The 15,452-nt window shown below is 35.9% G+C and overlaps 1 pseudogene across 1 annotated transcript in view; it reads left to right on the forward strand.

Moving 5' to 3' along the window:
• Positions 1-12,809: 12,809 nt before the first annotated feature.
• Positions 12,810-15,452, forward strand: part of LOC308649459 (succinate--CoA ligase [ADP/GDP-forming] subunit alpha, mitochondrial-like) — a 66,995-nt pseudogene continuing 64,352 nt past the window's right edge. The window contains exon 1 of the transcript in view: positions 12,810-13,405. The product of the transcript in view is annotated as a succinate--CoA ligase [ADP/GDP-forming] subunit alpha, mitochondrial-like (transcript). The remainder of the gene's footprint in view (positions 13,406-15,452) is intronic.

Genomic DNA, 15,452 nt, shown 5'->3' on the forward strand with positions numbered 1-15,452 from the left:
TTCAATGAAAGAGAAATTAGAAAAACTTCTCCATTCACAATACCCTCAAAAAAATAAAATACCTGGGAATCAATCTAACAAAAGAGGTTAAAGACCTCTACAGTGAAAACTACAGAACACTAAAGAACACTCAGAAGATGGATAGATCTCCCATGTTACTGGATAGGCAGAATTAATATTGTCAAAATGGCCATACTACCAAAAGTGTTATACAAATTTAATGCAAATTCTATAAAATCTCAATGACATTCTTCATAGAAATAGAAAAAGCATTCATGAAACTTATTTGGAAAAATAAGAGAACCAGAATAGTTAAAGTAATCCTTAGTAAGAAAAGTGAAGCAGGAAGCATCACAATACCAGAACTTAAACTTTACTACAGAGTTATAGTAACAAAAATGGCATGGTATTGACACCAAAATAGACTTGTAGAACAATGGTACACAATAGAGGACACAGAGACAAACCCACATAAATACAGTTATCTCATATTAGTCAAGGGTGCCAAAAACGAAAAGATAAGCTATTCAACAAATGGTGCTGACAAAACTGGAAATCCATATGTAGCAATATGAAATAAAACCTCTCTCTCACCCTGCACAAAAATCAACTCAAAGTAGATCAAAGACTTAGGCACTAGAACAGAGTCCCTGCACATAATAGAAGGAAAAATAGGCCCAAATCTTCACCATGTCAGGCTAGGATCTGACTTCCTTAAAAAGACTCCTAAAGTGCAAGAAGTAAAATCAAGAATCAATAAATGGGAGAGATTCCAGTTAAAAAGCTTCTTCTCAGCAAAGGTAACAATAATGTGAGGAGAGAGCCGAACAGATTGGGAGAAAATCTTTATCACAGGCACCTCCAATAAAGTATTAATCTCTAGGATATATAAAGAACTCAAAAAACTTAACACCAAAAAAACAAATAACCCAATCAGTAAATGGGCTAAGGAACTGAACAGACACTCCACAGAAGAAGAAATACAATTGATCAACAAATATGTGAAAAAAGTGTTCAACATCTCTAGCAATTAGAGACATACAAATCAAAACTAAGATTTCCTCTCACTCCTGTCAGAATGGCAATCATCAAGAATACAGGCAACAATAAATGTTGGCGAGGATGTGGTGAAAAAGGTACACTCATACATTGCTGGTGGGACTGCAAATTGGTGCAGCCAATATGAAAAGCAGTATGGAGATTCTTTGGAAAACTGGGAATGGAACCACCATTTGACCCAGCTATCCCACTCCTTGGTTTATATCCAAAGGACTTAAAATCAGCATACTACAGTGACACAACCACATCAATGTTTATAGCAGCTCAATTCACAATAGCTAGACTATGGAACCAACCTATGTGTCCCTCAATAGATGAATGAATAAAGAAAATGTGGTATACATACTCAATGGACTGTTTTTCAGCTTTAAAGAAGAATGAAATTATGGCATTTGCCAGTAAATGGTTGGAGTTGGAAAATATCATGCTAAGAGAAATAAGCCAATCCCACAAAACCAAAGGCCAATGTTTTCTCTAATATTCAGGTGCTAATTCACAATAAGGCTGGGGGCACTAGGGAAGAATAGCGTTACCTTAGATTAGGTAGAGGGAAGTGATGGCGGGGTGAGAATGTGAGGCTAGGAAACAGAGTAGAATAAAACAAACATTATTACTGTTGAGATAGATAGATAGATAGATAGATAGATAGATAGATAGATAGATAGATAGATATCTCCAATATGATTCTGCAACATGTACACTCAGAAAAATAAGAAATTATATCACATCAATGTATGATAGATTAAAGTGCATAAATATATTCTACTGTTATGTATAACAAATTTAAAAAATTAGAAGAAAAAAGGAAAAGTTCCCTGATTTACTCAATGTGACATTATAAGTCAGTAGTGGGACAGGGATTTGAACCTGGAGTCTTCTCTCCCCGCAAAGCTGCCCTGCCTTTCTCTTGCTAATTGTCTGCCCCAGACTGTCAATGGCAGAAGCACTGAGCAACTCTTGGCTAACTAGCGTGAACCTTCTAATGAGCTCTTTCTACTCATCAAATCATTTCAAAGAATTTATCTATTTTGAGTGGTGACCAACAATGGTTATTCACAGACTTAGAATAAACCCTACATCCATGTCAAGAGGCTGAAGCCACACAAGCTGTGTAATCACACTAGCTTGGTTTGAATCTTGTAATTCAATAAAAGGACACAATTCACTGTATGTGCGATGTTACATTCCACTGTAATACTATAACGTGATATGATACACTGTAATAAGATACATTTTCTCTTTTTATTTTCAATATTCTTATTCTTAACTCTTTTTTTTTCCACTTTAGAAACAATTTTCCTGAAAGCCAGAGTGTCTTATTTTCAAAAGCCAAACATTTTTTAATTCAAAATATAATGCCAAAAGGAAATCACAATAAATACATAGAAATCTATATTCTATTGAGGAATAAGGAGAGAGCCAGTTCTTCCTCCCTAAAGAGCAAGGCTCTACCTAGACTGCGCAGGCCCCAGGCCAATACTTTTTACTCTGCCTATATAAAAATCTGATTCAAAAAGATATTACAAAATTCATGGACTCACATAAGATAAAGTGATTTATCAATGAAGATTTACAATGATGGGGAGAGAAGAGGAAATTTTATGTTTGTTTATTATATAATCAATGCATGTACACAGGTTCTTCATCTTGCTTTTGACATGAAAGTCACCCCAAAGCAGCCTATCCTCACTATCCTGGAAACTTTATGGGGTGGGAGGGGGGCTACACACACACACAAACACACACACACTCACACACACACATACACACTTGTGCTGGTGGGCAAGAGTCATCTGCCTATGAGGATATATATCTTCCTGGATCTGGGCCCAGCCAGGAGCCCTGGGGCACTTTTAGGCAAGAGTTCTACAGCTTAATTGAACCCATATGCACCAGAGAAGGCAAAAGAATGTCTCAAGAGGGATACAGAATCAGATCTACTTGGGTTCCAGTCTATCCCTAGGGTACCCTGCTCAGATAGCATGGCTAACTCTGGCTCCAGAAGTAGCCTTGGATATGTTAGTGGAAGTTAACTGAGTTTGTAGAGTAAGTGTCCTACTTGTACCAATCTAAGGGCAGTCCTGGGAACATGTCATTCATTGTGAAAAAAGGGAAGAGACAAAGAGGCTTGACCATGGAAAAAAGTCATTTGACACCCAACACTGGGCAGACACCTATCCTAATTACCCTTTATTATTTTTTACATAGGATTGTAGTTGTCTGCAGGGCAAATCATCTGTACCTAAAGAGAACTAAAGAAAACCAATCTTCTAAAGCTGGAATGGTGGTGATACATTCCCAATTGCTTTAGCTATATGATGTCACTTAAGCAGTTACTCAATTACTCTGAATTTCAATGTCCTCATCTGTAAAATAGGGGTGGTAATATCCACCCCAAGAATCACTGTAACAACTTAATGAGCTAATAAACAATGTATGTCTTGCTTATATGAGGTACAAAATAAGTGCTAAGAGGTATTACAAATATTTTCTTCCAATTGTCTTATTAAAAGAGACTATACACTGGGCATTAAACATAGAAAGCAGAAAAAGTTAAAAAAAAAAAAAGGAAAAGCACTTTCTCCATCAGCAAGGAATCTGTCATTTAACTGGCACAATAACAACTTACAGATATAGGGAAAATGAACACATTGAGAAAGATGAATGGAACGGCATTAAGGAGACAGAGAAGAGCCATGTGTAGGGATAGCTGCACCTAGTGCAATATTGGGGAAGACTTCTGAGAACTGGAAAGCTTTGGAGTCAGACATGACTCAACAAAGTGAGGAACGAGAACAGTAGACAGAAGGCAGGAGCCTTCATAGAGGGGAAGACCTGAAAACGAATTCAGAATGCTGGGCCTGGCTTTCTTAATGGAAAACAGTATCGCCAACACCACCAACACAGCTTTGGCAATTTTTTTTTCCATTGCAGCAATTGTCAGCAACAAACCCAGAGAACACATTGGCATGCTGAAGGCTATTTCACAGATTGCAAATGAACACAGCGAGAAACTTACTAACACTGCTTGTTCAAAAAGAGAGCTCTGCTGGCTTTTATACTTGATGAAGGAAATCCTGCGAGTTTCCTAATTGGATCAGGATACAAATACATCCATACTGAGTTTACAAAAGGTTGGAGCACCCAGGTTAAAAAAGGAAAAATGATTCCAAGGCAACCAATAGAGGTGTGAATATCAGTTAAATCAGTTGCTTGGCATCATGAAGACCATGAAATCTCTTAGGCTATAAAAACAGCTATTTGGACTGCTTAAAGTGGAGGGTTAGATGTTGGAAGGCAGGAAGATAATGTCCACACACAGCCAGAGCACTTTCCACCCAGTTCACAGAGATGAGAATACTTCTGCATATGCCAAAATGGCTCTGGAAACCCAATGAAAACTCCAGTAGCCACCCCATAATGGGCATCCATCACTGGCTACTCAAGTGCTCTACAGAGTGGTATACTAATAAATTATGAACAATGGATTCTGGGAGCAGGGAGCCCTGATTTGAAGGTCTTTCCAGTTTCCATAGCTTAAAATTTCCCACCATGGCTAATGTGAAGCTACCCAATTTCTGTTGTGCAAAAATCTCCACCATGGAGAGTTATCAAGACGCCATCACTGAGTGACAGAGATGGGAGAGATGGGCATCATGGGTACTGGGTGCCACAACTGATGAGTCCAAAACTCTGAATCAGCTCCTCCTGCTCAATGGCTTCACATTGTTCTCCTCTCTGCTTCATAGTTCCTTCTTACTACTTCATTTCTGTGAGTTTTGCTACCACTGATCTTAAGTTTCATTGTTTAAACTCTCTAAGGAATCTGATTGAGTTCGTTATTCCCTCAATTCCAGGGGATGTTTTAGTGAATAAGGTGGAAAAGGAAGAAGAGAAGGGCTCTCCTCATGGTAGAGATTTTTTTTTTAGTTTGGTTTTTTTGTTTGTTTGTTTTGTTTTGTTTTTAGTTTTTAAGCAAAGCTAAACTTGTTTTCATTTGGGTTTTTCTTAAGTGTGTAAAATGGAAGCTTCTTGGGTTTAAAGAGACGGAAGCAACATGAAGGGGTGAGGGGGGACCCCCATGGCCTCCTTCCTGCATGCTCTGCTCTCACGTATGCTGTGGAAATTTTGAGTATCTCAGAACACAGACAAGAAATGACTGGACCCTGAAAAGGGAAGATATCTTCACACCTAGAAGTTTCCCTACTATGTCAACTTGAAACAACAACAACAAAGGACTATTTCCTTACAAAAACATTTGGAGGGGCTGGGGTTGTGGCTCAGAGGTAGACCGCTTACCTAGCATGCGTGAGGCACTGGATTTGATTCTCAGCACCACATAAAAATAAAATAAAGACATGTGTCCACCTATAACTAAAAAATAAAATATTCAAAAAAAATATTTGGAAAGTCTAGAAACAAAAAATGTACCTCTGTAAAAAATTTATTATGATAAAAATAAACTAAAAAGTATTTTCAAAAGTGTTGGTGTTACTGGAATCATGATTTGTATTCTCCAACTGAGAACTAAATCATGAATGGTCCTTACTTACTTCCGCAAAAGATACTATAGAGCTGGACGTGGTAGCACATGCCTATAATCCCAGTGGCTGAGGAAGCTGAGACAGGAGGATTGCAAGTTCAAAGCCAGTCTCAGCAACAGTGAGGCTCTAAGCAACTCAATGAGACCCCTGTCTCTAAATACAATACAAAAATAGGGTCAGGGATGCGGCTCAGTGGTCAAGTGCCCCTGAGTTCAATACCTGGTACAAAAAAAAAAAAAAAAGGTACTATAGAATATGTGTTATTATTGCTGCTGAAGGGAAGAATTGAGAAATAACTTAATTTTATCCAAACCTCTATTCTTTGTTTCTTCTTCTACCTCAGTTTATTGCAACTCACACTTAATTTGATCTGATTTAGAATAATTGGAAATAAGTCGCATATGCAAAAATATTTTCATTATCATTGTTAGTAGTACTATTATAAGTATTGTTATAGCATCCTCCAGAATCTTCTTTTTTTCCTTATCTATGTATCTGTGTTTTGGATATTAATGGCCAGAGAAATACAAAAGAAGACTTTATATACACAAAATAATTTTGAGTCATGGACTTTCTGTACAAGGAAAAGTCAGTTTCAGATTTTTCTATTCCAGTTGAAGGTACAGGTTTAATCAAAGTAAAGGTTGAGGAAGGTGGGAAATATATTAATAATGTTAAGAACAATAATAAAAATTCTTTCACATTAAGAGTTTCTATACTAATTTTAGACAAGAGAAGAGAAGATCAATAATGTTTAGTTCTCAGAGATTTCTAAGTCAAATGTAGAGGCCATCGTTAATTTGATCATCTACCAGCCTGTGTCACGGAGTTGTTGTATCCATCAGAGTCCCAATAGGAAACAGAATCATAAGGTATAACTCCAGGAAGGATTATCTACAAAAAGATTAATTACGAAATTAAGGAGTAGGTAGGGTATAGGGAAACTGCAAAGAAAAATACAGGAAGCCAGCAGTAGCTCACCTAGGGCTGAATGGAGAGGGGATGCCAACCCTGGAGGAACTGGATAAATCAATGAGACCCACAAATGCCAAGCAAAATTTTTAGTAGGAACATTCAAGTGTAATTAATTTGAACAATGTATTCTATTTAATCCAATCATCATTTCAACATTTAACCAATAGAAAAAATATGAATGTAGTATTTTACTTTATTTTTTTAATCAAGTCTTCAAAATCCAGTGTAGATTTTATACTTACAGCACATCTCAATTTGGTGTTGTCACATTTCAAGTGCTCAAGAGCCAGTTTGTAGCCACTGTTCTGAATAGCACACATATTGAGCACAGACTGGATCCTCTGCTGTGATGAGGCGGGGAGAAGAGTCAGTGGCCAACCCTAACCAAGTTAGAGGCAAAAGAACCCCATGGCCCAGTCCAGACAGACGAGGAAGTCTGAATGGAATTATTTGCTATCATTAGCCACCGTGTCAACTGTCAGGTATTCCCAAGATCATAAATTCAGAGGCATGGCTGTAGAGAGGTTTAACTGAATACATGATGTATGGAATTAATTTTATTTTATCCAAACTGTACTTATCCTATATGATACGCATTTCTTGAAGTGCTAGCAATGAGCAGACAGGGGTGTGAATGTGCTGACTAGGATCATTCCATGAAACTAATTACTTGGGATGATTTGAGCAAGAATAAGCTGGCACCATAATTCATTCACTATACTAAGTATCCTCCAGGATGGGTCAGGCACTGTGCCTAGTTAATGACACTCTTTGACATTAAAGAAGAATACTCAGCTTATTAAGGTATATTTGCTAAAAAGAGACACAAAAGAAAGAAGAAAGGTCCTAAAAGATTGTTTCCTAAGTGAAGTTATTATTTTGTTTTATTACATCAAATCAGTGCTATGATTATATGAAATATGCATTAGCCTCTCTAACTTACAATGAGCTTTATAATTTACAATGGGCTTTAACATCAAAGGTATATGTAAATGATGGACTTGGATTCAAAATACCTGATCCTTCTCTACTAATAATAGTCCATGTAAAGTTGAAGATAGCAGTCTTTCTGAGTCTCAGTAGCCTCATCTATAAATTGAAAATACAGAAATAGATATTCCCCCACATACATCATGTATCTAATGCATTACTTTATTCAAAATTTAATAGGATTCGATTATGTGCCAAACACTGTGCTTGATACTGGGTACAACCAGGCGAACAAGATAGGGTCATTGCTCTGTGTGTACCAGGATGCAGATATACTAGCAATACTTAAAATACAGTGAGATCAATATCAATAGAGATAGAGGATGGATGCAGTAGAGGGAAGAACACAAGCTTTGAAAGCTAATAGATCTGGGTGTGAATCTCATTCATGTTATTTACTTCAGTATGTCCTCGAGTAAAGCACCTGATCTCTCTGAGACCTGGTGCCATGGTCCGTGAAATCCCTTTGAAAGGTTTTTGTGAAGATATAGGCAAATCCACACTTATGACCTAGTTTTGTTGACAGGTAACATTTGAAAGTTGAGCTTCCATAAACTTCATTCCTACATCAAATAGGTATAACATTATTAAATAGAAATAATTATAATCCTAATAAAGAACACCAAATACATATTTTGGCCAAAAATCAAGTGACTCAGTATTAAAATCAATATTTGGTCAAAACTGAATGTATCACCACCAAAAAGTAAACTCCTAGAATATAAAACAAATTTAATTTATATTTAAAAACTTGTATTATTATAATTTTATTTTTAAAAAGCCAACTTTCAAAGTATGACAATGTGTAAAATAATATAAAAGTGATAATTTTTCAGCTCTGTCAATTGCATGATTTTGCCCTGAGGTCATTTACTATAGCAAACTTGTGAAAAAAAAATGCTCACTTTCAACAGGTTGGCTGATATTTTTGAAGTACCTCATTGTCCTATTACCCTTTCTTCTTTTTTGTCTACTCTATATTCTTTATTAAATCTGAATAAAGTAACTTATTATACCTATTTTTGTTCATATTCTGGAATTACTCCAATTTAAGAAATTTAAAGTGACAAATTCTGACTTTAATTTATCCTTATCAGATATGAAAAATTGCTAATAAGGACTTTTCTTGAAAGGCTCAGGGCCTTAATGGAATTAAGTGACTACATATTAAATATTAAAGATATATTTTAAAATAAGAATCCTCAATTATAGAACTGGTATATGGCTTAGTGGTAGAATGCTTGCCTAGCATGCACAAGTTCCTGGGTTCAATCTATATAGGAAAAAAAATCTTCAATTATTAGAATTATGATATAATTCCTAATTTTGTCTTATGATACTATGTAATTTTTTAAATGCCTTTTGGGTCAAAAAGAATATGATCTTCCTAAAGTAATCTAGTTCTCATACACTATAAAATTCAGATTATTTATCTATGTATTTTCTATTTATTTGGCTATAAGAAATTAATTGATGGTTCATGTAAAGTTAACTGTAATAGTTCTCAATTTATGATCTGTGTTTTACTTCATATTTCAAGTGACAAATTGCATAAAGATACTTTGACCAGGTTACATCTAGTTTGTTTGGTTATTCATTAAAGTGAATATTAAGCTATTAAACAATATTATTGGCATTTTTGCATATTGAAATATGTTATACAATGCAGTTACATACTCACCAAAGATACCAGAAATTATATTGAAATAGGCATTAAAAGCTGATGTCAAAGTATAAGTGAAATAGCCCACTTGACCAAATGCTACAAATTGTGCCAAATTTTAGTGTGTCCCTAATTCCCAGAAACTAATTTCAGGTCATAAGTATTGTAATTAGACCTAAAAATAAGGAATACAATTCACAAAAATATACTTGAACCTCATTTTAAGTATGTAAGTCAAAACTTTTTATTAGAATTATGTTGGGAGTATTCCTTTGTGGTAATTTTCTGCATTAATTACCTTGGATAAAGCTTCTTAAAACAAGAATTAAATTTGGTTTTAACTACAAAAGATATCTGGTAATCTACCTGAATTAAACACAGGAACTCTTTCTCATCTACATATATTGTTGTTACTTGAGAATTCTTTTTTTTTTTCCTCCAAGAATCTTAAATAAATTCTTAAGAAAGGACAGGTCCCCATCTCACTCCAGTAAGATTGGCAGCCATTATGAAGTCAAACAACAACAAGTGCTGGCGAGGATGTGGGGAAAAGGGTACACTTGTTCATTGCTGGTGGGACTGCAAATTGGTGCAGCCAATTTGGAAAGCAGTATGGAGATTTCTTGGAAAGCTGGGAATGGAACCACCATTTGACCCAGCTATTCCCCTTCTCGGTCTATTCCCTAAAGACCTAAAAAGAGCATGCTACAGGGACACTGCTACATCGATGTTCATAGCAGCACAATTCACAATAGCAAGACTGTGGAACCAACCTAGATGCCCTTCAATAGACGAATGGATAAAAAAAAAATGTGACATTTATACACAATGGAGTATTACTCTGCATTAAAAAATGACAAAATCATAGAATTTGGAGGGAAATGGATGGCATTAGAGCAGATTATGCTAAGTGAAGCTAGCCAATCCCTAAAAAACAAATGCCAAATGTCTTCTTTGATATAAGGAGAGTAACTAAGAACAGAGTAGGGACAAAGAGCATGAGAAGAAGATTAACATTAAATAGGGATGAGAGGTGGGAGGGAAAGGGAGAGAGAAGGGAAATTGCATGGAAACGGAAGGAGACCCTCAGAGTTATACAAAATTACATACAAGAAGAAGTGAGGGGAAAGGGGAAAATAATACAAGGGGGAGAAATGAATTACAGTAGAGGGGGTAGAGAGAGAACAGGGGAAGGGAGGGGAGGGGAGGGAGGATAGTAGAGGATAGGAAAGGCAGCAGAATACAACAGACACTAGTATGGCAATATGTAAATCAATGGAAGTGTAACTGTTGTGATTCTGCAATCTGTATACGGGGTAAAAATGGGAGTTCATAACCCACTTGAATCAAAGTGTGAAATATGATATATCAAGAACTATGTAATGTTTTGAACAACCAACAATAAAATTTAAAAAATAAAGAAAGAAAGAAAGGAAGGAAGGAAGGAAGGAAGGAAGGAAGGAAGGAAGGAAGGAAGGAAGGAAGGAAGGACAGGTCCCAAAATAAAATCATATAGGAAGAATAGTTCTCACAGTGATGTCTCCATCAAGGACACCCTCTCCTTCTAAAGCAATATGATATTCCTGGCTGAATGCTTGTGAATATTATGTGAGCAGTAGAAGGATAAACAAGCCTCAAAGTTTGAGAATCACTACATGCATACAGAATTGAAGTCACTGGCCCTCTTCTGGTTCTGCAGCTTTGCCTCACACCCTTTAGAATCTAGAAAGACCAAGTCTGGTGCCATTCCTCAAATCTCTCCAATCTCAAGTGTCTCTCACCATTTTGCTCAGGCTGTCTCCTCTGCCTGCAATACTTTCTACCTAACTCCTCTCTCCTACTTAAATTAAGCATTCCTCATTCTTTAAGAAACAAGTTGGTTCTAACTTTCTCCAAAACTTCCTCCTACCTGAGTCTGGTGCCATTTTCTTCTCCCCAGCTCTGTGTTTTCTCTATTATACTGGTAAATTCCTGGGACTGATACTTGGCTTAGTTCATCTTTGTGTCCTCCACACCTCAATGATTATGTTTAGCATTTCAATCACACAAAACTGATTAGAATCACATATTTATCAAGGTACCTATGTAACATAAGAATTCACATGGAAAATGGATCAGGGAGTACATTTTAAGAATTTTTAAATCAGGAGATTAGAAGAACCAGAGAGTGAAAACTAAAGGAAGCCTAGGAAAAGGTGCAGACACAAAACTCTCCAAGAGAGTGAAGCTTCAAGAGAATCAATGACAAAACAGACCAGCTTATTGTGAGGAGAAAAGACATAATTTAAAAGGCTATGGTCATCTATTTTAAGTCATGTTTTAAAAGGAAGTGAACATTTTTAAAAGAAAGTTATCCTTCTACTTCGGATAAAATGTTCTGAATTTTAAACTTTCAATTGATCATGAAGCATCTGGAATTTTATAGAGGAAACAAAAATAATGGAAATGTTTTTTCATCTCATATGAATAAACAAACATCTTCTAGAACAGAAGGTACCATCCAATACTACATCCAAAGTTGAAATAAAAATTCAAATTAAATGGAAAGAGAGAGGAGAGAGTGGAAAGAAAAATTAATAATAAGCATAGAGTAACCACTCATTACTCAGAATCTCTTTCCCTGCCCTCTCTACCTCCACCGAAGGACTAATAATAAAAAAGGAAAATAAAAAGCCAAGTCTTTCACTTGGCCTCCATCCAGGTCTTGGACTTATTAGTTAATTATCTTAAAGGTTGAAAGGACCCTCAGCCAGAAGAATTAGCAATCCTTAAGATGAATGAGGCAACTGCCCTGAACCAGGGCAGCCCATGATAGTAAAGGTTTTTTAAGATATCAATCTACATATTACAGTCAATATTTCAAGAGGAAAGTCTTTCTCACTGAATTTGTTCTCTAAATGAGTTTTGCACCTAAGAGAATGGATGAAGACAGATAGTCATACAAAACCACAATTCCACTGATATCTCATATTTTTTAAGAGAGGCTAAATATTACCGTAAGTGATCATAATAATAAGGGCTGTTCAAATTTTTGATTTTTCAAGAAAAACTGCTTATATTGGTAGATAAAAGTCACAGTAAGTGTTCCTTTAGTGTCTACAGATTGGAATCTAAATCTTGTGTAGTCAGACACACTCTTTTTGGAAAGTAGTAGAGAAAAACTTGGCCACTACTTTCTCATCCTCCCAGACATCCTAACTGATCCAGTAGGACCCTTGATGCTTTGGAACAATGGTTTCACAGCATCATTTTTCTCTTGGGATAAACTTCTAAAATGTCACACAAACTGCATAAGTATAATGCCCTTCTATGACATAATTTTTTTTGCTAAGAGCTTCATTTTTCCTGCTAAATTGGAATTTTTTTTAAAAGGGAAGTTAGAGTGGCTAAAAGGTTTGAATGCTCTTGTGTAGAAGTGTAGGTCAGGGGACATAGTCTCCTCTGAGGTTCCTAATTTTCATTTTTGTCCTTTGCATCCATGATTAAAAGAGAACTGCATATACAATCAGTATTTCTTTTATTGGCCTTGTTCAGTTTGCACATCATAGATTCAGCTTATGAAAATCAGTTGGGCAGCTGCCACCACTACCATGGTCCCTGGCAGCAGCCGCCTTGCCATGGCTCACCTCCTGTCATGCACCTTCCTCCTCCAACAGAATGGATTTCCACATTGTTCCTAGGCAGCTTCCCAGAAACATCTCTGTGTTGGTAAAAATATAAAAGGTTATTTGCCAGGGTTTCACAGGTAAACAGGACATCTTTTATACCCAGCAGGCATTGGAATATGACACTAAACTTGTTGGCGGAATCACTCCGGGAAAGAGGGCAAGACACATCTGGGCTTATCTGACATTAATCCTATGAAGGACAGAACAGACAGAAGGGACAGCTTCTGTCACTTATATCCCTCCTCCTCTTGCTGCTACTGCCATTGATGAAGCTGTTAAGGCAGAAATGCCCTTGGTTGTGTGAATTATGAAGTTTTCCCACAACAGGACAGTCAATCACAAGCTGCTGTCCCAGGAAAGGACAAGGCTAATCAGGCCATTGTTCCTGGAGAATGCAAAACTGGCCTCATGCCTGGACATATTTACAAGAAAAAAGAATTGGTATTGTATCCAGATCTGGTGCCCTGACTTGTGAAGCAGTTCATGAGATACCACAATTGGGAAGGGTCAGACTTTATACATGGCGTTGGGGGGATTTTTTTTTTTTTTTTTTTGTATCAGGTATTGAACTCAGGGGCACTTAACCACTGAGCCACATCCCCAGCCCTTTTTACTTTTAATTTTGACACAGGATCTATTTAAGTTGCTTAGAGCCTTGCTGAGTTGTTGAAGCTACCTTTGAACTGTGAGCCTCCTGCCTCAGCCTCACAAGCCACTGGGATTCATTTTAATGGAACAAATTTTATTGACTGCCTTGAAATCTTTCTGAATGATTCAACCAACAGAAGAGATCATATTGATTGATAAAATTGGTTGTTATGCTGGGAAAAAAAAATGCTGCAGAATTTTGAAGCGACACAATTCAGGTCCAAATGCCAAGCCTGTAGTATCCCTCATTGCTGGTTTAACTGTTCCTACAGACAGGAGAAAGGGTTACCCAGGGATAATCATTGCTGGAGGAAAAAACATAGCTAAAGGGAAGACCTCTTGCCCTTCAGAGTGCCAAAGTTGTACACAGTGTATCTCCTGCACACCTAGGAACCAACATCTACAAGAAATTTGGAAAGAGAAAGAACGCTATCCTATGAAGAAAAAACAAATGAAACGGTCCCAGTAACTGCAGAATGACTCATGATAGACAAGTGAACCAGCATCAATTTACTTCTCTTATCCCTGATTCTCTGCCTATGTGCCTAACACTGATCTTTCATTATAACAGGAAGCCAAAACAAGGTTTGGAATGTCCTAAATTGACATATTTTACCTATTATATAATAGAAACAGCCAATAAATCTACTACTTGAATTTTTTTAAAAAAATGAATTAGTAAATTTATTATTTTGTTCCTGATGAATATATGTAAAATAAGAATTTCTGTTCTTTAAATATCAGAATCAAATTAATCTGGAAGACCATCTGAACTTTATATCTTTGAGAGAAAGAAAACTGAATTATTAACTACATTTTTTAGTAGTTATTCATTTTATTTTGGGGTCAATTTTGGTAATATTTTTTCTCACAAAAATCATTTTTTTAATTTTCATTTTTATAAGTTGTTCATAGTATTCATTCATGGTTTTTAAACAATTTAGTGATTTTTTTAATTTTATTTATATTTAACCTCTCTTTTCTAATATATTTTCTTTAGTTGTAGGTGAACATAATACCTTTATTTTTTATTTATGTGGTGAGGATCAAACCCAGGGCCTCACACATGCGAAGCAAGCACTCGACCGTTGAGCCACAGCCCCAGCCCTTTAACCTCTCTTTTATATAACCATGTATGATCTATATTTTCTTTTATATTCTCAGAAAAATTTCAAATGTTTATTTAGAACTTTTTTGTACTTTCTCAATCAGTGTTGCTAAAAATTTGTCTATTGAATTAGCTCTTCCAATTATAAGTTTTAGATTATGTTGATTTGTGCTTTGGGGGGGTTATAATTTCTTTAATTTTTGCTCTCATCTTTATTGTTTCATGTTGTAGTTTTTGTGTTCATTTATTTTATTTACATTCTTCTAGTTTCCAGGATATAACATTTTTTCTAAATTTCTCCTTTTTAGTAAATTTTCCTCAAATACTTCATTAGATCCTCCCATAAATTTTGATATTTTTTTATTTTTAATTGATACATAAAATATTTTAAAAATTATATGTATTAATGGGATACTATATATTTGAATAATGTATACATTGTATAATATTTAAAATTGGTTAAACAGTTATCATTTCTTTATAGAAAACTTTCAAACTGCTTTCTTCTAACTTTTTGAAATACACAGAACTTAATTGTTATCTATTGTCACCCTGCCGTGCAATAGCACACCAGAACTACTTACTACTCTCTAACCTATTCTCCCCAGCCTCTGGTAACCACCATTCTACTCTCAACTTCTATGAGTGAGACCATGTGGTATTTATCTTTCTGTTTCTGGCTTATTACACTTAATATAATGAGACATTTCTCTCCACATTGTTGCAAATGGCAGAATTTCACTCTTACAATGTCCCATTATGTACACATTGTCTTCATCCATTCATCAGTTGATGTA

This window comes from Spermophilus citellus (assembly GCF_964194105.1).
Source record: "Spermophilus citellus genome assembly, chromosome: 5".
NCBI lineage: Eukaryota > Metazoa > Chordata > Mammalia > Rodentia > Sciuridae > Spermophilus > Spermophilus citellus.